Source organism: Cricetulus griseus, chromosome 3 (genome assembly GCF_003668045.3).
Source record: "Cricetulus griseus strain 17A/GY chromosome 3, alternate assembly CriGri-PICRH-1.0, whole genome shotgun sequence".
Lineage (NCBI taxonomy): Eukaryota > Metazoa > Chordata > Mammalia > Rodentia > Cricetidae > Cricetulus > Cricetulus griseus.
This window is the reverse complement of record NC_048596.1, coordinates 134,845,175-134,866,742: the sequence shown is the minus strand read 5'-3', so window position 1 is coordinate 134,866,742 and position 21,568 is coordinate 134,845,175. Positions and strand designations below refer to the sequence as shown.

Below are 21,568 nucleotides of genomic sequence, written 5' to 3'. Positions count from 1 at the left end.
AGTGTTTTAGTTTGGAGCTGCTGGGCTTACAGCATCATTCCAGAGGCTTCTCTGCCCTTGGTGCCACTGGCCTTCATGCCCTTGATACTGTAGGTTGACCTGCCTATTTCCCAAGAGCTGGATAGCCTTCATAAGCTGTGGGCTCCTGTATAGTTTGCAAATTGGATCAGGTGCAGAGTAGAAATTAGAAAGCAAAGACCTCCAGAGTCCGCTGTTATTTGTGGAAGGAGTATTGCACATACTAACTTTGCACTCCAACAGGGCCTTTATTGTTGGGACTTGGAACCGTGACAAACCTCAGCATCAGACTGTGAGGGCTTGGTACAGGTGATAAGAGAGAGATGAGAAGCTTCCATGGGGTTTGCTGCTCAGGGCACTGTTTCTCCTCTTGGTTCTTACGGGAAAGTTTGCAGGAAGACATCTCAGCACTTTAAAAATTGATGGGTCACCTCGAAGATCCCCACAGACTCCACTCGTCACAGTCTGTCCAGTCCTTTTCTTGCAGATTAATATCACTGAAGACTGTCCCTGACTCCACACCTTCGGCAGCAAACCCAGCCTGAGGCTGGAAGTCAACTGGTTCAAGACCCCAACACTCAGGGAAACTCTTACAATTGTCTTGAATTTCTCATTGTCTTCAGCATTGTAAGACTTGATGGTGCTGCTCAAAATTTCAATGGAGTTTTCCCGTGCACACACTTTGCACTTTGGACCATGGAGGCACTGCCACGGCCTCCTTTCAGTGCCACACTGTCCATCAGCCCGATATATTGCCACTTCTCTGAAATCTCACCACAGTTGCCACATTTCATCTTCAGGAAGTCCTCTCCCAGTGGCCGAAGGTTGGTGACGTTCTCCAGCGTGGCTTTGAGCTGTAGTGCGATTTTCCCCATAGCTGCCTGATCCAAGTTATCAAATTGACATCTTTTACAGCCTAGATATGCACTCTATCAAGAGCAACCTTATTGAACGGAAAGAATATGACTATTGTGTTGAATTCCTTTTCAATTTGCATCTGACCCTATCAAGCAACTACTTCTCAAACTTTCTGTGTTGTGATGTCTTGTCCATAAAATGGGTGTTAAAATGTATACTTCTATCAAATTATGATGCATCAATTAGAACCTTTGCAACTATTCAGAAAATATTCTTTAACAACTGTTGAACACCTTTTAGATATTTATGTTATCAATGTTAACACTGTAATTAATGCATTTCAAGTAGATATTAGTTCTATTGCATCTACTATGTAAATATGTTAAGGATTATGTATTTTAGAGTCTAAGATAATCTCTGTAAAACTTGGGATATGTTCTGATTTGAATTTATGCTCCTACTGACTCAGTCTCCAGGTAAATTGGATTGTAGATATGACACAGCACTGAGCTTGAGATTCTGTTTTTCTCACATTTTTATTCATCAGAAATTGAAATGTGATTTACAATTCATATCATGCAAAAATGATTGCCAACAATTAAAAGCAATTCAAGGTATATAAGGTAGCATGTTATCATGCTATCCATGGTGTTGCTGCTAAATAAAATGTATTATATATTGCAAATGAGTAAGTATGGTTTCTTTTTTACAATATCTAACTTCATAGAACATATAGAAATTTCAAGGAATACTTGAACTTCTAAACATGGAAAATTGGCCTTATACACGACACTGTTAAAGCACATACTTTCCAAATATTTGAGAATTTGATTTGCAAAATCTTTACCTTTGTTTTATCTTCAATATCTCCCTCAAATTCAAGAAGTCTGCTGATAACAGGTATGCCTGTGTATTCCTGATCCTCCATTGGAAATTTTAATGTTGGTATCAGCTCCCTGATCAAGCAGGACAGAGACAATCTTTGTCTCTCTGCTCTGTATATAGCTTGTGTATATTGTGACAAAGAAAACATGGTTGATCAAAGAATTCAACATGAGCTTCCCCAAGCTTTCACTGTGATCTATATTTAAGTGATATTAAATTTACTTTCATCCTAACTGCATAGGCCAGCTTACTTACTGAAATTGAATCTTTGAAATACCTTCATTATTGGTGAGGATTTCTTCTTATTAAGGGCATTTATTTAACCATCAGTGAATAACAGGAAATAAACCAGATGCAGATGTCCATAGAAACACACAAAGTGGAGTGCAGTTCTATGGGAATGAAAAGCATTTTTCATGAAAATTGTGGGGTACTATGTCAAATACAGAATCACTCATGTATTTAGAAATAGTGTGTAACATTTAACTCTACTGACCCATAAATAAATATTGAACTTCATTCTATAATTATAATTTTTGTTCTTATAATTTGCTATATTAGAAAGATTTACTACACAGAACTTTTATGACAGTGTGAATAAAACCCATAGCTGTTGCAGCCTATATATGTGCTCTATCACTGAGCTATGTACGTAGTCAAGAGTAGCCTGTTGGAACAGAAAGAACATGACTACTTGGCTGAATTTCTATTGAGTTTTCATCCTGCTCTAGACTCCATTATCAACTAAATACTTCTCAGACTTTCTGAGTTATGGTTACTTGTCCATAAATGGGTGTCAAAAGGAATAATTCTGTCAAATTAGGATGCATCAATTGCAACACTTTGCAACTGTTTAGAAAATATTCCTGAACAACATCCGAACATATTTTGATATTTATGTTATTAATGTTAATACTATAATAAATGCATTTTGTCAATGTATTTCTTTTATATTATTATAAATATATTAAGGTGTATGTATTTTTGAGTCTATGATAATATCTTCAAAACTTGAGACATGTTTTGTTTTGAATTTACGTTCCTGCTGCCTCAGTGACCAAGTAACATGGATTGTAGATTTGACACAGCAATGAGCTTGATGTTTTATTTTTCTCACATTTTAATTCATCTATAATTGACATGTCATTTACATTTCATAATGTACAACAATGACTTCCAGCAATTCAAAGCAAATCTTGGTAAAGAAGCTAACATGTCAGGAAACAAGGAGCACCCCCAAGAGAGACATGCATAGTCCCCTGGAGAAGGGGAAAGGTACAAGATCGCCTAAGCAAATAGAATTGTGGGGGGAGTGGAGAAGGAGTTAGAAGATAGAGAAGGGGAGAAGTGGAGGGGAGAGGAGGACATGAGGTAACAGGAAGATCTAATCAGGGGAAGAATAAAGGAAAGAAAGAAAAGAGATACCAAAATTAGGGAGCCTTTATAGGTTTAAATAGAATTCTGGCACTAGGGAAATGTCCAGAGATCTACAAGGTTGACCCAAACTAACAATCTAAGCAATAGTCGAGAGACTACCTTAAAAGACCTTCTCCAATAAAGAGATTGATGACTACCTTATATGCCGTCCTAGTGCCCTCATCCAGTAGCTGCTGGAAGCAGATACAAACACCCACAGCTAAACACTGTTTAGATGTTGCAGAGAGGAAGGAGTGATGAGCAAAGAGGTCAAGACAAGGCTGGAAAAACCCACAGAAATAGCTGACTTGAACAAGGGATTGCTCATGGAACCCAGACTGATAGCTGGAAAACCAGCATAGGACTGTTCCAGATCCCCTGAAGGAGGAAGTCAGTTTGGAGGTCTGGACAGTCTGTGGGGCCACTGGTAGTGCATCAGTATTTACCCCTAGTACACAAATGAACTTTGGGAGCCCTTTCCACATAGAGGGATACTCTCTCAGCCTAGACACACTGGGGAGAGTCTGGGCCCAGCTCCAAATGATATGACAGACTTTGAAGATTCCCCCATGGAAGGCCTCACCCTCCCTGGGTAGCAGAAAAGGGTTGGGATAAGGGGAGGGGGTGGCAGAGGATGAGGGGAGGGAGAGGGAATTAAGATTACATGTAATGTAAAAGAAGCTTGTTTCTAATTTAAATTAGAAAAGGAAAAATTGTCTGTCCTGATGATTGCACCTAAACTACAATTAGTTGCACCCATAACTTTTCACCATTTAAACAAAAATGATAGCTTCAAATAGAGCAGAATGATAGAATGTCCTCATTCTACACTCTATTCATAAAACACTAATCTGACTTATACATGGCACTCTCATTTTCAACTTGAAACATAGCCATCTTAAGGAAATAACAACATCCATTCATCCAACAATAGCTATCATGGTCATACAATACTCTTAAAATCCACACATTTAAATTCACAAGTGAACAAACAATTGTATATGTTGTTGTTTCTCTTTTCAGGATGTTTAAATATTATAAAGCAAAAGTAACTCCGTTATGCTTTCTAATGAGCTCAGACATATTCAAAAACTTGCAAGTACTTAAAAGCTGTGCACATGCTTGACTGATGGCAGAGACTTTTGGAAAAGCAGGGCTCCGTACTTTTGCATCTGTTTCCCTCTATATTCTTTAAATGTCTTCCTTCTAGAGGATACCACGATACCACTTCTTGTTCGTTCCTCTACAATGTTCAATGATGCTCCCCTGCCTTTTAATAGGCATCCCAGGAAGGTGCCCATTCCTGAAAGTATAGGCTCAAAGTCCTGAGAAGCAGCTAGTTCTCTGCCTTAGGCAAATATAGTAAACGGAGGTCCAGCAAAAATAAAACCTAAGCCTAGACGTGGTACTGCTGTCTATGACTGTATCATTGCACACTCAAAATGGAAAGGATGTATATGACATGGGAAAAGATACACATTTAAGGGAGCAGCTGTGTCATGTTGCAGATACATTTCATTCAGTTCCTTTCAGTCTTTTGTACATTCTCTATTCCACCCTCTGTGATGCCACATTCCTGTTATGTTATATCTATAAGACTTCACTGTGGCTAAAGTAAATTTCAATACAAACACGGATATTTGTCATTTCTTACAATTAAGAACAAAAGGCAACATAATTTAAAATTACTTTCAATTGTATATTCTTAATAGCAATAGTTTCTTTTTTATTTTAATATACTTTGGGAAACAACATACAAAGCTGAGTTTTCCCACCATTTCTGTATAACATCAGGAAACTCCATTTACACATAGTATTTTGTGATGGCTAAGAAAAATCAGTCAGCACCAGACTTGAACAGTTAACTACAACATAGACATCCTTCAAAATGAAGTGTCATAAGAGCAAGACAGGTAAACCAGGTTGCACAAATGACACCACTTGGAAGTGACTTCTTCATTCTTATTGAATTTCACATTCAGTAAATATCTTTTGCACAATTTATTAATATGCTTTAAACAAAATCTCTCTTTAAAGGAATTACTATAATATGGTATAAATATTCAACAAGAAGTTTTGATAAAGAATCCCCATGTTGTTCAAATTCTAATATGCACTGACAGAAGGAAAAGAAAGTAACAAAGTTTATTTGTTTAAACATATTTATTGCACCAGATACAAGTCACACCTGACTAGCTTTGCTTCCTCTTCCCCTCTCACAACCATGTTAATTGGGCCACTTCCTCATGTTTGAGCAGTTAGTATACTTTGAGCACACTTGCCCAGCAATACTTTTTTTCTTTTTTAAAAAAAAATTATTTATTAGTTCTAGTTAGGGAACAAGCTTGTTTCACATGTAAGTCCCTTCTCCCTCTCCCTCCCCTCACCCCCATCCCTCCTCCCCCACCCCCAGCCTACCCCCACTCCATCTACCCAAAACTCCCCAGGCAGGGTAGGGCCCTCAACAGGGGCTCTGCAAAGTCCACCAAATCTTCCTGTGCTGGTCCTGGGCCCTTCCCCATGTGTCCAGGGCCAACCCACAGTCCCATCAGGGTGCAAATTATTTCAATAATTTATACAAACATGTGGGTTATGCTCAACGACTGCAACTTCCAGCTACTGTACACAGGAATGAGGAGGTTATACAAAAAAAGTGCCAAAGTAACAGTTCCCTAAAAAAGGACACCTTAAAAATGGATAAAATCAGGCCAAAGACTTCAGAGGGAATGGAACATACAGGAAATGAAAACATCTCTTTGCCAAACAAATGGAGCAGCACTGCTCTTGATCAGGTGCAGGTATGTAACAGTTGTCTCATGATATTTACACACTGCTCAGAATTGTATCCTTAAGACACAGATCAACTGGTGCTTGCACTGAAGTTTTGAAAATGTGAGATTTGTGAATGATAAATTAACCCCCAATTATTTTCTTTTTTTAAAAAGCTAATTTTGCAGGACGGTTTCCATGTAAAAGGTTAGATATTTAGCCACCTCAGCATTGATTAATTTTGGATGACTAAGCTTTGTTACACATGGCTTTCCATGGCTTCACTCTACAAAACATATTTACAAGGTGAAGATACATCTCCAGGAAATCTACATTTCAAGGGTTTTACAAGTCAATCTTGTGTCTTTCCCCTGAATTGACTCTCACAGTCCCCCTCCCCACCCCATTCCCTTGTCATTTCATTTGCTCAGCTTAATGGTTACAGTCTACTTAAATGCAGCTCAAAATGTTATGACTGGGCAACAGATTTAGAGTTCCTGTAGACACCATGTGCAATTATTCACATCTTCAAACCATGAAGGAATTCTGATATTTTAGTTTTTCTACATCCTTGATTTATTCTAAAAAATAGTATCCTTTGTTCTCACAAAGTTGCTTGAATTTCACATACTCAAAATAAAGATCTCAATTTTTTAAATTCAGTACATATTTCTTTTTTTCTTTTTTTTTTAGTTGCAATGCTGCTGGCCAATGACTAGGATTTCTCATTTGCTAGCTTAGTCTTAATTATCAACCATAACTACTAATGTATATATATTTTATAAGGACTTATCTTACCGAGGACACCGGCCTTAGTGTCCTATCTTCCTGGGATCACATGGTGACTCTTTCTCTTTCCCACATTTCCCAGAATTCTCCTTCTCTCCTAGTCCAACCTAACTTGCTTCCTCATTGGCCAACAGTGCTTTGATGTATTGATTTATCAACCAATAAGATGAACATATACACACAAGGACATCCCCCATCAGCAGAAGATATGAATTATTAAATGAAAATCTCAGTGCCAAGCATGGGATGCTTCCCTGAGTTAATGGCCAGAAGACTCCAGAGGCACCCAAAACTACAGACAATTGACACTGTTTTTGGCTTCCCACTGTAATCATCTGACAAGGGCCCATTACTGAAGATACCACATACTTTGGTTACAGGACAAAGAGACATCAATCTTGAACTGAACAGGAAGTTCTCTCCCTGCTGGCTAGCTTTTCTAGTGCTGGGATGTGCTATGTGGGTTTCTAGGATAGAAAAGACATCAGTGGTGTTACCTAGCTCTGGACCCTGCATGCTACAATACAGACCTTTCAGGCAGAATGTGTCCACTGTCCAGTAGTAGGAGCAGGACTGATTATGGAGGCTGACATGTGAACACTCCCCATATTATGAGCTTCTTCATGCAATCTTGATGCCTGTTTCTCTTCATGGTCTGCAGGCCACCTTTGAACATGTTTTTTATGAGATTATCATTGAAGTGTGCTGCTACCATAGGTTTTAATGAACTCTTATGCCAAGCAGATGTAGTCTGTGGTACAACTGTTGCATTTGATGCATTAGTACTGGAAGTATGATTTGTACCAGGTGATGGACTTCTCTGGATGTTTAAGCACTGAAGACTGAGGAGAGACAGGCTGGTGACCCTGCTGATTGTCAGCAGTTATAGGTTGTGGTGTGGCCGATTGTGACACTGGTCCTTGCTTAACTACTGGAGTACTAACCTATGATGAAACAGGTGGAGTTTCATCAAAGGTTTGATAGGGACTGTGTTAGTTTGAGATGTGCTTATTCTTGGAGACACGTAGGATCTTGGGGAGGAAGCATCAGAAGTTAGAGACTGATTAGATGTCTGGGCTTGTGTAGAGAGCAGGGCAGCTTGAGAAATCAGAGAGGTGATGTTGAAAGTAGATGGTCCAGCAGTAAGAAAAGTGTGGATGATAGACTGCAGGGAAGCCTTATTACGGCTGCAGTAAGAACATCATTTATTTTGGATATTAGAATTATCAAGCTGTAGTGTGGCCTGTAAAACAGGAAGCAACTGTCTAAGAAGACTTGGGTCCTGAAGTAATGGAGGTATTGGTGATTGTGGAACGGGAGAAACAGGTATTGTTGAAGCATATGTTGGAGGTGGAGTTGTGGGTTTCACATCAGAGGCTGAAGATGTGGAAGGAGTTGTGCAAGAATGTGATACTGATTTGTCTCCTGGAGCAGACTCTTCTGTCTGTTTTCTGTGCAGGGACAGAAGCTGTGGGTGTAGGCAGTTTGACAAAATAGGTGCTCATTTGCATCAGATGTTTTCTTTGGCTGGTGATCAGATTGCAGCATAAGTGGACTGGAAGGAACAGTGCTTGGGGTAGCGTTTGGATGATCCATTGGTTTGATGGGGTGCTGAACTGGCGTAGAGCTACTGTCAGTCTCTGCTCTTGGCAGTCTGTAATCTTTGCCATTGTGTCTACTTGTTTGAGACAAAATATTCTGTGGGAGCAAACTACTGGTCTCGCTGGAATGCTTGTCTTCCATCCCACTGGTGAACTGACTAGTGGCTGTTGCTTGCATGACCTCTCTTTTATAATCCCCATCTTTTGGGAAACTATTAGCTGCCAACTTATTTGCTTCTTTTTGTCTCTGTTCTCTTTCAAGACACTCTTTGGGTTTTTTACACTGTGAAACTTTTTTTTCCTTTTTGTATTAGAAAATTATTTTACATGTCAATCCCAGGTCCCTCTACCACCCCTCCTCCCCTGCCCCCCCCAACTAATGTCCTACCATACCCTGTCTGCTCCCCAGGGAGGGTGAGGCCTTCCATATGAGGTCTTCAATGTCTGTCATGTTCTTTGATAGGACCTGGGCCAACCTCCTTGTGTCTAGGCTCAGGGAGTATCCCTCCATGTGGGTTGGGCTCCTAAAGACCATTTCTATGCTTGGGATAAGTACTGATACACTACAAGAGGCCCCATTGATTTCCAAGGTCTCCTCACTGAGACCCACATTCAGGGGGTCTGGATCAGTCCCATGCTGGTTTCCCAGCTATCAGTCTGGGGACCAAGAGTTTTCCCTTGTTCAGGTCAGCTGTTTCTGTGGGTTTCACCAGCTTGGTATGGACCCCTTTGCTCATCAGTCCTCCTCTGCATCTGAATTTCAGTTCAGTTCAAGGTTAGCTGCTGGAGGAAGGCTATATGATAATACAGGAATTAGTCATCAATCTCATTATCAGGGGAGGGCATTTAAGGTAGTCTCTCCTCTGTTGCTTAGATTGTTAGTTGGTGTCATCTTTGTAACTATCCAGACATTTCCCTAGTGCCTGATTTCTCTTTGAACTTGTAATGTCTCTGTCTATTGTATCTCTTATCTTGCTCTCTTCTGTTCTTTCCCCAACTCAACCTCCCTGTCCCATCATGTCTTCCTCAACCCTCCTCTTCTCCCTTTCTCATTCTCCTAGTTCCCTCTCCTCTCCTCCCATGCTTCCAATTTGCCCAGGAGACTTGTCCCTTTCCCCTTCTCCAAGGGATGATGTATGTCTCTCTTAGGGTCCTCCTAGTTTACCAGCCTCTCTGGCAGCCTGAGATGCAGGCTGGCAATCCTTTACTTTTCTGATGAGTAGTACTCCATTTTGTAAATGTACCACATTTTCTCTATCCATTCTTAAGTTGAGGGGCATCTAGGTTGTTGCCAGGTTCTGGCTATTACAAACAGTGCTGCTATGAACATCATTGAACAGATACCCTTGTTGTAGGAATGTGCTTCTTTTGGGTATATGCCTAAGAGTGGAATTGCTGGATTCTGTGGTAGACTGATTCCCATTTTCCTGAGGAATCACCATACAGATTTCCAAAGTGGCTATATGAGTTGGCAGTCCCATCAGCAGTGGAGGAGTGTTCCCTTTTCTCCACATTCTCTCCAGCATAAACTGTCATTGGTATTTTTTATTTTATCCATTCTGACAGGAGTAAGATGGTATCTCAGAGTTGTTTTGATTTGCATTTCCCTGAAGGCTAAAGATGTTGAACACTTTCTTATGTGAATTTAGGCCATTTTAGATTCCTCTATTGAGAATACTATCTTTAGTTCTATACCCCACATTTTAATTGGATTATTTGGTGTTTTGGAGACTAGTTTCTTGAGTTATTTGTAAATTTTGGAAATCAGCCCTCTGTCGGATATGGGGTTGGTGAATATCTTTTCCCAATCAATGGGCTGTCATTTTGCCTTGTTGACAGTGTCCTTTGTCTTACAGAAGTTTCTCAGTTTCAGGCGGTCCCATTTATCATTTGTTGATCTCAGTGTCTGTGCTACTGGTGTTATGTTCAGGAATCGGTCTCCTGTACCAATGAATTCAAGGGTATTTTCTATTTTCTCTTCTAATAAGTTCAGTGTGGCTGGGTTTATATTAAGGTCTTTGGTCAATCTGGACTTAAGTTTTATGCATGGTGATAGACATGGATCTATCTGCAGGCTTCTACATGCCAGTTGTGCCAACACCATTTGTTCAAGATGCTTCCTTTATTCCACTGTGTAGCTTTGGCTTCATTGTCAAAAATCAGGCGTTCATAGGTATGAGGGTTAATATCAGGGTTTTCAACTGAATTCCATTGGTCTACCTGTTTATTTTTGAGCCAATACCAAGCTGTTTTCAGGACTATAGCTCTATAATAGAGCTTGAAATCAGGGATGGTGATGCCTTCAGAAGATCTTTTATTGTACAGGGTCTTTAGGCTATCCTGGGTCTTTTGTTTTTCCATGTAAAGTTGAGAATTGTTTTTTCAAGTTCTGTGAAGAATTGTGCTGGGATTTTGATGGGGATTGCATTAAATCTGTAGATTGCTTTTGGCAAGGTTGCCATTTTTACTATGTTGATCCTACCCATCCAAGAACATGGGAGATCCTTCCATTTTCGGGTATCTTCTTTAATTTCTTTCAATAAAGACTCAAAATTCTTATGATACAGGTCTTTCATTTTTTGGTTAGCATTTCCCCAAGGTATTTTATGTTGTTTGTGGCAATTGTAAAGGGTGATGGGTGATGTTTCTCTGATTTCTTTCTCAGCACATTTATCATCCATATGTAGTAGGGCTACTGATTTTTTAGTTAATCTTGTATCCTGCCACTTTGCTGAAGGTTTTTATCAGCTGTGGGAGTTCCCTGGAAGAGCTTTTCGGTTCACTTATATAGACTATCATATCATCTGATTTGTATCCCCTTGAATCTCTTTTTGTTGTCTTATTGCTTTAGCTAGAACTTCAAGGACAATATTGAAGCGATATGGAGAAAGTGGACAGCCTTGTCTTGTTAGTGAACCCGGATAGCTCAGTCGGTAGAGCATCAGATTTTAGAGGAATAGTTTTGAGTTTCTCTCCATTTAGCTTGATGTTGGCTGTTGGCTTACTTTATATGGTTTTATTATGTTCAGGTATGTTCCTATTATTCCTGATCTCTCCAGGATGATTATCATGAAGGGATGTTGGATTTTGTCAAAGGCTTTTTCAGCATCTAGTGAGATGATCATGTGTTATTTCTTCTTCAGTTGGTTTATATGGTGGATTACATTGATAGATTTTCAAATGGTGAACCAACCCTGCATCCCTGGGATGAAGCGTAGTTGGTGGATGATTTTTCTGATATGTTCTTGGATTTGGTTTGCCATTATCTTACTTAGTATTTTTGCATCTATGTTCATGAGGTATATTCATCTATAGTTCTCTTTCTTAGTTGTGTCTTTGTGTGGCTTGTGTACCAAGGTAATTGTGGCCTCATAAAAACAGTTTGGCAATGAACCTTCAGCTTCTGTCGTGTGGAATAATTTGAGGAGTATTGGTATTAGCTCATCTTTGAATTTCTGGTAGATTTTTGCACTGAAGCCATCTGGCCCTGGGCCTTTTTTTTTTTTTTTCGTTGGGAGACTTTGATGACTACTTCTATGCCCTTAGAGGTTATAGGTTTGTTTATGTTACTTATCTGTTCTTAATTCAATTTAAGTGAGTGATATCCATCCAGAAAATTATCCATTTCCTTTAAATTTCCAAAATTTGTGGAGTACAGGTTTTCAAAGTATGACCTGAAGATTCTCTGGATTTCCTCAGGGTCTGTTGTTATGTCCCCCTTTTCATTTCTGATTTTTGTTAATTTGGATGTTCTCTCTAGGCCTTTTGATTAGTTTGGATAAAGATTTTTCTATGTTGTTGATTTTCTCAAAGAACAAACTCTTTGTTACATTGATTCTTTGGATTGTTTTCTTTGTTTTTACTTCATTGATTTCTGCCCTCAGTTTATTTCCTGGTGTCTACTGGGGGGGGGAATGAATTTGCTTCCATTTGTTCTAGGGCTTTCAGCTGTGATGTCAACTCTCTGGTGTGACTATTCTCTAGTTTCTACATGAGATCACTTAGATCTATGAGATTTTGTCTTAGTACCTCTTTCAAAGTGTCCCATAAGTTTGGGTGTGTTGTGTCTTAATTTTCATTCATTTCTAGGAAGTCTTTAATTTCTTTCTTATTTCTTCCTTGACCCAGGAATTGTGCAATTTTGTGTTGTTCATTTCCATGAGTTGGTAGATTTTCTGCAATTTGTGTTGGTTTTGAATTCTATTTTTAAAACATAGTGGTCTAATAAGACACAGGGGGTTATTCCAATTATTTCGTCCCTGTTGAGGTTTGCTATGTTTTGGAGTACAACATGTTGAGGGTACATGTGATGCTGAAAAGAAGTTATATTCTTCTGTGTTTTGATGGAAAGTTCTATAGATGTCTATTAATCCCAATTGGGTCATAACTTCTATTAGTTCCTTTGTCTCTTTGTTAAGTTTCTGTCTGGTGGTCCTGTCCAGTGGTGAGAGTTGGGTGTTGATGTCTCCCACTATAACTGTGTGAGGTCTTATTTGTGATTTGAGTTTTAATAATGTTTCTTTTACAAATGTTGGTGCCTTTGTATTTGGGGTATACATGTTTAGAATTGAGACTTCTTCCTGATGGATTTTTCTTGTGATGAATATGAAATGAACTTCTTCAACTCTTTTGACTAATTTTAGTTTGAAGTCTAAATTTTTAGATACTAGGATAGCTACCCCAGCTTGTTTCATGTGTCCATTTGATTGTAATATCTTATCCCAACCCTTTACTCTGAGGTAATGTCTGTGTTTGAATTCGAGGTGTGTTTCTTGTATGCAGCAGGACTTATTCTGTCTTTGTATCCATTCTGTTAGCTTGTGTCTTTGTATAGGTTAGTTAAGACCATTAATACTGAGGGAAATTAAGGACCATTGAGTGTTTATTCTTGTTTGTATTTGTTGTGTTGTTGGTGGTGATATTTTATGTGGATTTGCCCTGTTTTTCTTTTGAGTTTTTGTAAAGTGGTATTATCTATTGCCTGTGTTTTTGTGAGTGTAGTTAATTTCCTTAAGTTGGAGTTTTCCTTCCAGTACTTTCTGTAGGGCTGGATTAGTGGTTAGAAATTGTTTAAATCTGTTTTTTCATGGAATATCTGTTTTCTCCATTTATATTGATTGAAAGCATTGCTGGGTATAGTAGTCTGAGCTGGCATCCATGTTCTCTTAGAGTTGATAGAATATCTATTCATGTCCTTCTGGCTTTCAGAGTTTCCATGGAGAAGTCTGGTGTAATTCTGATAGGTTTGCCTTTATATGTTACTTGGCTTTTTTCCTTTGCTGCTCTTAATATTCTTTCTTTATTCTGTACGTTTGCTGTTTAATTATTATGTGTTGAGGGGACTTTCTTTTATGGTCCACTCTATTTGGTGTTCTGTAGGCTTCTTTTACTTTCTATTTTTTATTGGTATAACCAATCACTTTTTAAAATTTTTATATATTTGAATTATAAACAAGATTGAATTACATGACAATCCCAGTTCCCTTCTCCCCCCTTCCTCCCCTACCACATCCTAACTAAAATCCAGCCTATCACATATCCTTTCTTCTACTCTACACCTGACTCAACCTTTCTGCTTCCTCATGAACTCTGCACCCTCCCTATTCTTACCTTCTCATTCTTGTAGCTCCCTCCACCCCCTCTTCCCATGTTCTCAATTTGCTCAGGGGGTGGTGATCCTTTCCCCTTCTCCAGGGGATGAAGTTTGTCACTTTAAGGTCTTCCTTGTTTACTAGTTTCTCTGGCAGTGTGGAGTGTAGGATGGTAATCCCTTACTCTATGTCTAAAATCCACATATGAGTGAGTACATATCATGTTTGTCTTTTTGTGATTGGGTTACCTCGCTCAGAATGGTTTCTTCTAGTTCCATCCATTTTCCTGCAAATTTCAAGATTCCATTGTTTTTTTCTGCTGAGTATTACTCCATTGTGTAAATGTACCACATTTCCTCTATCCATTCTTAGGTTGAGGGGCATCTAGGCTGCTTCCAGTTTGTGGTTATCACAAATAATGCTGCTATGATCATGGTTGAACAGATGTCCTTGTTATATAAATGTGCTTCTTTTGGATATATGCTTAAGTGGAATTTCTGGATCTTGTGGTAGACTCATTCCCATTTTCTTGAGGAGTCACCATACTGATTTCCAAAGTGGTTGTACAAGTTGGCACTCCCACCAGCAGTGAAGGAGTGTTCCTCTTTCTCTGCATCCTCTCCAGCATGAACTGTCATTGGTGTTTTTGATTTTAGCCATTCTGACAGGTGTAAGATGCTATCTCAGAGTCGTTTTGATTTGCATTTCCCTGATGGCTAAGGATGTTGAACACTTTCTTATATGTCTTTCAGCCATTTTAGATTCCTCTATTGAGAGTGGTCTATTTAGTTCTGTACCCCATTTTTTAATTGGATTTTTGGTGTTTTCGAGAATAGCTTCTTGAGTTCTTTGTATATTTTGGAGATCAGCACTCTCTCAGATGTGGGTTTGGTGAATATCTTTTCCCAGTCTGTAGGCTGCTGTTATGTCTTGCTGACTGTGTCCTTTGCCTTACAGAAGCTTCTCAGTTACAGGAGGTGCCATGTATTAATTGTGGATCCCAGTGTCTGTGCTACTGGTGTTATGATCAGGAAGTGGTCTCCTGTATCATTAATTCAAGGGTATTTCCCACTTTATCTTCTAATAAAATAATCTTTCCATTTTGGGTATCTTCTTTAATTTCTTTCTTTAGAGACTCAAAATTCTTATGGTACATGTCTTTCAGTTTTTTGGTTAGTATTACTCCAAGGTATTTTATGTTGTTTGTGGCAATTGTAAAGGGTGATGTTTCTCTGGTTTCTTTGTCCACCAATGTGTCATCCATATATAGTAGGGCTACAGATTTTTTTGAGTTAATCTTGTATCCTGCCACTTTGCTGAAGGTGTTTATCATCTGTAGGAGTTTTCTGGTAGAGTTTTTCAGGTCACTTATGTAGACTATCATATCATCTGCAAATAGTGAGAATTTGACTTCTTCCTTTCCGAATTGGATTCCCTTTATCTCCTTTTGTTGTCTTATTGCTATAGCTAGAACTTCAAGGACAATATTGAAGTGGTATGGAGAGAGTGGACAGCCTTGTCTTGTTCCTGATTTTAGAGGAATTGCATTGAGTTTCTCTCCATTTAATTTGATGTTGTCTGTCAGCTTGTATATTGGTGTATATTGCTTTTATTCTGTTGAGGTATGTTCCTATTATCCCTGATTTCTCCAAGACCTTTATCATTAAGGGGTGTTGGATTTTGACAAACACTTTTTTGATATCTAGTGAGATAATCATGTGATTTTTCCCTCAGTCTGTTTATATGGTGGATTACATTGATGGATTTTCATATGTTGAACCATCCTTGCATCCGTGGGATGAAGCTACTTGATCGGGATATAGGATTTCTCTGATGTGTCCTTGGATTCGATTTGCCAATATTTTATTGAGAATTTTTGCATCAAAGTTCATGAGGGATATTGTTCTGTAGTTCTCTTTCTTATTTGTGTCCTTGTGTGGCTTGGGTATCAAGGTTATTGACGCCTCATGAAAGAGTTCAGTAATCACTCTTCTTCTTCTATTGTGTGGAATACTTTGAGGAGAATTGGTGTTAGCTGTACTTTGAATTTCTGGTAGAATTCTGCACTGAAGCCATCTGGCCCTGGGCTTTTTTTTTGGTTGGAAGACTTCTAATGACTGCTTCAATTTCATTAGGGATTATAGGTCTATTTAAATTGTTTATCTGTTCTTGATTTAATTTTGGTAAGTGAAATCTCCAGAAAATTGTCAATTTCCTTTAGATTTTCAAATATTGTGGAATATTGGTTTTCAAAGTATGACCTGAGGATTCTCTGGATTTCCTCTGTGTCTGTTCTTATGCCCCCTTTTCATTCCTGATTTTATTAATTTGCATGTTCACTCTGTTTTGTTTGGAAAGTTTGGATAAAGGTTTGTCTATCTTGTTGATTTTCTCGAAGAACCAACTTTTTGTTATATTGATTCTTTATATTGTTCTCCTAGTTTCCATTTTATTGATTTCAGCCCTGTTCCTCCAGGGTGTATTGGCTTCTTTGTTTTCTAAAGCTTTCAGTTGTGCTGTTAATTCTCTAGTGTGATTATTCTCCTGTTTCATCATGTGGGCACTTAGCCCTATGAACTTTCCTCTTAGCACTGTTTTCAAAGTATCCCATCGGTTTAAATGTGTTGTGTCCACATTCTCATTGAATTGTTGGAAATCTTCAATTTCTTTTTTTGTTTCTTCCTGGACCCATGAATTGTGCATTTGGGCATTACTTAATTTCCATGAGTTTGTAGGTTTTCTGTAGTTTGTGTTGTTGTTGAATTCTAATTTTTAAGCATGGTGGTCTGATAAGACAAGGGGGTTATTTCTATTTTTTTTTGTACCTGTTGAGGTTTGCTATGTTGCCAACTACGTGGTCGATTTTAGAGAAGGTTCCATGTGGCACTGAGAAGAAGGTACATTGTTTTGTGTTTGGGTGGAATGTTCTATAGGTATCTGTTAATTCCAATGCTGCCATAACTTCTATTAGTCCTTTTGTTTCTTTGTTAAGTTTCTGTCTGGTGTTCCTGTGGGGTGTTGAAATCTCCCACCATCAGTGTGTGTGGTTTATGTATGATTTGAATTTTAGTACTTTTTCTTTTACAAATGTGGATGCCTTTGTATTTGGGGCATAAATGTTCAGAATTGAGACTTTCTCCTGATGGGTTTCTCCTGTGATGAGGTGAAGTGACCTTCTTCATCTCATTTGACTGATTTTAGTTTAAAGTCCAATTGTTGGATAATAGGATTGCTACACCTACTTGTTTCTTGGGTCCATTTGATTGGAAGATCTTTCCACAACCTTTAATTCTTAGTTACCATCTGTCTTTGAATTTTAGGTGTGTTTCTTGTATGCAGCAGAAGGAAGGATTCTGTCTTCTTATCCATTCTGCTAATCTGTGTCTTTTTATAGGGGAGTTAAGACCATTAATGTTGATGGATATTAATGACCAATGATTATTGTTTATTCTTGTTTGTTTTTGATTTGGTAATAGTGGCGAGATTATTTGTGGGATTCTGTCCCCTTTTCCTTTTGGCTGTTGGCAAAATGGGTTTATCTATTGCCTATATTTTTTCTGGTTGTAGTTACCTTCCTTGGGTTGCAGTTTTTCTTCCAGAATTTTCTGTAGGCCTGGACTGGTGGATATGTATTGTTTGAATCTGGTTTTGTCATGGAATATCTTGTTTTCTCCATCTATAATAATTGAAAGCTTTGCTTGTTATAGTGTTCTGGGCTGGCATCCATGGTCTCTTTGTGTAGGTAGAATATCTATCCAGGACCTTCTGGCTTTCAGGGTTTCCATAGAAAAGTCAGGTGTGATTCTGATAGGTTTGCCTTTATAGGTTACTTGACCTTTTTCCTTTGCTGCTCTTTTATGTTCTTTTTTTCCTTTGCTGCTCTTAATATTTTCTCTTTGTTCTGTATGTTTGGTGTTTTGATTATTATGTGGTGAGGAGACCTTTTTTTGGTTCAGTCTGTTTGGTGTTCTCTAGGCTTCTTGTATTTTCATTGGCGTGTCTTTGTTTAGATTGGGAAAGTTTTCTTCTATGATTTTGTTGAATATGTTTTCTGAGCATTTGAGTTGGATTTCTTCACCTTCTTCTATACCTATTATTCTTAGGTTTGGTCTTTTCACAGTATCCCATATTTCCTGGATATTGTGTGTTAGGCATTTGTTGGTCTTAAGTTTTTCTTTGGTTGATGGGTCTATTTATCATAGTGTATCTTCTACTCCTGAGATTTTCTCTTCCATCTATTTATTCTGTTGGTGATTCTTACATCTGTAGTTCCTGATCATTTACCAAACTTTTCTATTTCCAGCATTCCCTCAGATTGTGCTTTCTTTATTGTCTCTATTTCAGTTTTTAGGTCTCGATCTTTCTCCTTGAGAGATTTGTTGATATCTTGTATATTTTGTTTTTTTTTCTTCCATTTCTTTAAGGGATTTTTCTCATGTCCTCTTTGAGGTCCTGTATCATTTTTCTGAAGATGCTTTTAAGGCCATTCTCTTCTGGTTCATCTGCATCATGATGTTCAGGTCTTGCTGGTGTATGGTTCCTAGTCTCTGGTGGTGTCATTTGGGTTTTCTGTTGTTGAATATGCTTTTACCTTGTCTTCTTCTCTTCCTTTCTTCTTGTGGGTGTAGAACGAGTCTCTTCCTCTCCTGGTGGGTATGGGACCAAGGTTCTCGTCTGGTAGATGCAAACATATCCAGTACTCTAATATCGGTCTTCTTCTCATGGATGGAGGTGTCACTGTTACCCTGGCGTCAGCAGTGTTCAGGCATGCCTGGTCCTGCTGGGCTGGCAGTTGGAGGCAGAACTGTCACCAGGCCTGAGTGTGTTGGATACCGCCTCCGAACTTGGATCCAGTGCACAGGTCGCTGGTGTCAGATGACTCTGAGCTGTGATGAACAGGAACCGGAAACAGCTCCTGGCCTACCTGGGCTGGCAGATGGAGGCAGGGCTGCTTTTGGTGCTCGGTGTGTTGGATCCTGCTGCCGAACTTGATCCTTTATGCAGGTCGCTAGTGTTAGATGACTCTGGGTTTTTGTACTTTCATTAGCATGTCTTTCTTTAGGTTGGGAAAGTTTTCTTCTATGATTTTGTTGAATATGTTTTCTCACCTTTGAGTTCAGTTTCTTCACCGTCTTCTATACCTATTATCCTTAGGTTTTATCTTTTCAAAGTGTCCCATATTTCTGAATATTTTGTGTTAAGGATTTGTTGGACTTAAGGTTTTCTTTGCTTGATGAATTTATTTCCTCTAGTTTATCTTCAGGGTCTAAGATTCTGTCTTCCATATCTTGTATTCTGTTGGTTGTGCTTTCATCTGTGGTTCCTGATTTTTTACTTAGCTTTTCCACTTCCAACATTCCCTCAGATTATGTTTTCTTTATTGTGTCTATTTCAGTTTTCAGGTCCTGAAGGTTTCCTTCAGCTGTTTAATTGTATTTTCTTGGCTTTCCTTCATGTCTTGCATCCATTTGTCTTTTCTTCCATTTCTCTGAAGGATTTTCTGATTTCCTCTCTTAGGGTCTCTATCATCTGCATGAAGTTGTTTTTAAGGTTGCTCTCTTTTGCTTCATCCATGTGGGTATGTTCAGTTCTTGCTGGTGTAGAGTCCCTAGACTCTGGTGATGTCATACTGGTTTTCCTGTAGTTGGATGTGTTCTTATATTGTCCGCTCCCCATCTCTTCTTCCAGTTCTTCTTCCAGTGGGTGCCGGTGGTGTCTCTTCTTTCCTGGTGTGTATGGGTCCGGTGTTCTCTTCAGGTGGGTGCAATTGGCTCCAGTACTCTGATGGGTCTCAAGGTGGGTGCAGGAGAGTCTGAGGCACTGGCTCTCCAGGTGGGCCAGAGCAGGACTAGGGCACAGATGTCAGCAGACTAAGGGTTGCTTGGTTCTCAGGGGCCAATTCAATCTGCCTACAGACTCTGCGATTTCCCAGAGTGGGCAGGCAGAAGTTGGGCCCAAGGCAGGGGCTGAAGCCACTCACCTCTGCACTCTGTGTGGGCGGAAATAGCCTAGTGATCTCAGCAAAGTCAGGGGCCCCTCCCCCACTGTGAAACTTCTGTTTGACAATTGTAGTAGCATTTTTTTCCAGAATTGCTAATATGCTCAGACCAGTCATCTGCAGAATCATAAGGTGCATCTGAATTTTTGCTTGGATTATTGCTTGGATTAAAAGACTGTGAATTTGAACTATGAAGCACACTATAATTGTGTGAATTTCCTTGTGGAGAGTAACTGGTCCCACATTCCCCTTCTCAAAGTCTTTGAGTATGCACATTTTTGGCCTTATTTTGTCCTGTGCTGTAACTCTGCAACATTTTATTTGGTGGTGAAAGATCTGCAGTGTCTCGCATCTTTTCGTGTCTGTGGTAACCACTCCTGGGGTAACTCTTTGACCAATACTTAAGTGCCTGGAAAGGCTGAGAGTCCCCTTCTGGTCCTGACAGCCATCAATGAGTCTCTGCTGTTTCCTTTCATACATTACCATCAATGCAGGGCTGTTTGTGTGTGGAGGTGTGTGGGGGTGTGTAGGTGTGTGGTTGTGTCAGGGAGGGGGAGAGCAGCTGCGAGGTGAGCGGATTCGAGCCGGAATGGCAGATGGGCAGCAAGCAGCCTTGTCACTAGGACTCGGGGAGCCCTTGGCAGTCAGTTGCACCTTCCCATTACTGGGGTCGGTGCTCCCAGGCCATTTCCCTCCTTCACCACTTTTAGGGTCAGGCAGCGGGCGACAACTACAAGGTGGCAGCGCAAGAACTGGAGGGAGCGGACAAGAGTCCATGTTCGGGTTCCCACAGAGAGCAAGAGGCTCCAACACATTCCCCTCCTCCTGCTCCACCTTCCTGCCTTCCTACCCCCACCCCTGATCCCCTGCTACCACTGCCACCACCGCTGTTGCTCCACCCTCAACTGTATTTTAACATCCAGTTTTAAATGATTTTTCAATGTCCTGTGTCCTTTATAAATAACTTTGCCTTTAAATCTCATCATGAGGCCAACTTGTTCCCACTGACTTTCATGTTTCTTTTGATATTGCTCTTTCCTGTAAAAGGCATTCCAATTGTACCCCTGTTGAGCTTATTTTAAAACCACTCTTACCCTCTTCAATGTGGAGGAGGTGATTCGCTTCCCGTCTCCCCCCTTTTTTTCTGTTAAAACACTCAATCAAACTCTGGTCAAGAAGGAACGTAACTGGCTATCTAGTTAAGAAACATGTATGAATTTCAGCTGGGTCATTTACATTTCCCCATACAAAAAAAAATAAAACACTGTCTTTTATCTTAGGTGCTCCATCAGAACAATCATTTACCTGGGATGTTGAATCTATTTGCTGTGTTCAGTATATTTTTATTAGTTCTCAAGTTTCCTTGAAAACTGAATTTTTTTCCTCATCTGGGATTCTCTGGTAAACAAAAAACAATAACTAACAGACAATATTCTAACTACAGATAAAGAAACATGAAGCAATGTAAAATGTACAGTAAAAATTTCTAAAAAACCAGTGTTATGGCTTTAAAAAGACTCAATAAAGGGAAAAATTTTCAATACTTGAACAGTCCAATAGTTTAAAGAGAAAACAAAACTAAAAAAGAAATTAATAATATACTTTAAATAAATACTAAATATTATACATAAAACATGGTGTAT

At 39.2% G+C, this 21,568-nt stretch overlaps 2 pseudogenes; both read right to left on the bottom strand.

Moving 5' to 3' along the window:
• Positions 1–422: 422 nt before the first annotated feature.
• Positions 423–893, bottom strand: LOC100769700 (annotated as a pseudogene).
• Positions 894–6,474: 5,581 nt separating this feature from the next.
• Positions 6,475–20,411, bottom strand: LOC100769993 (annotated as a pseudogene).
• Positions 20,412–21,568: the final 1,157 nt, after the last annotated feature.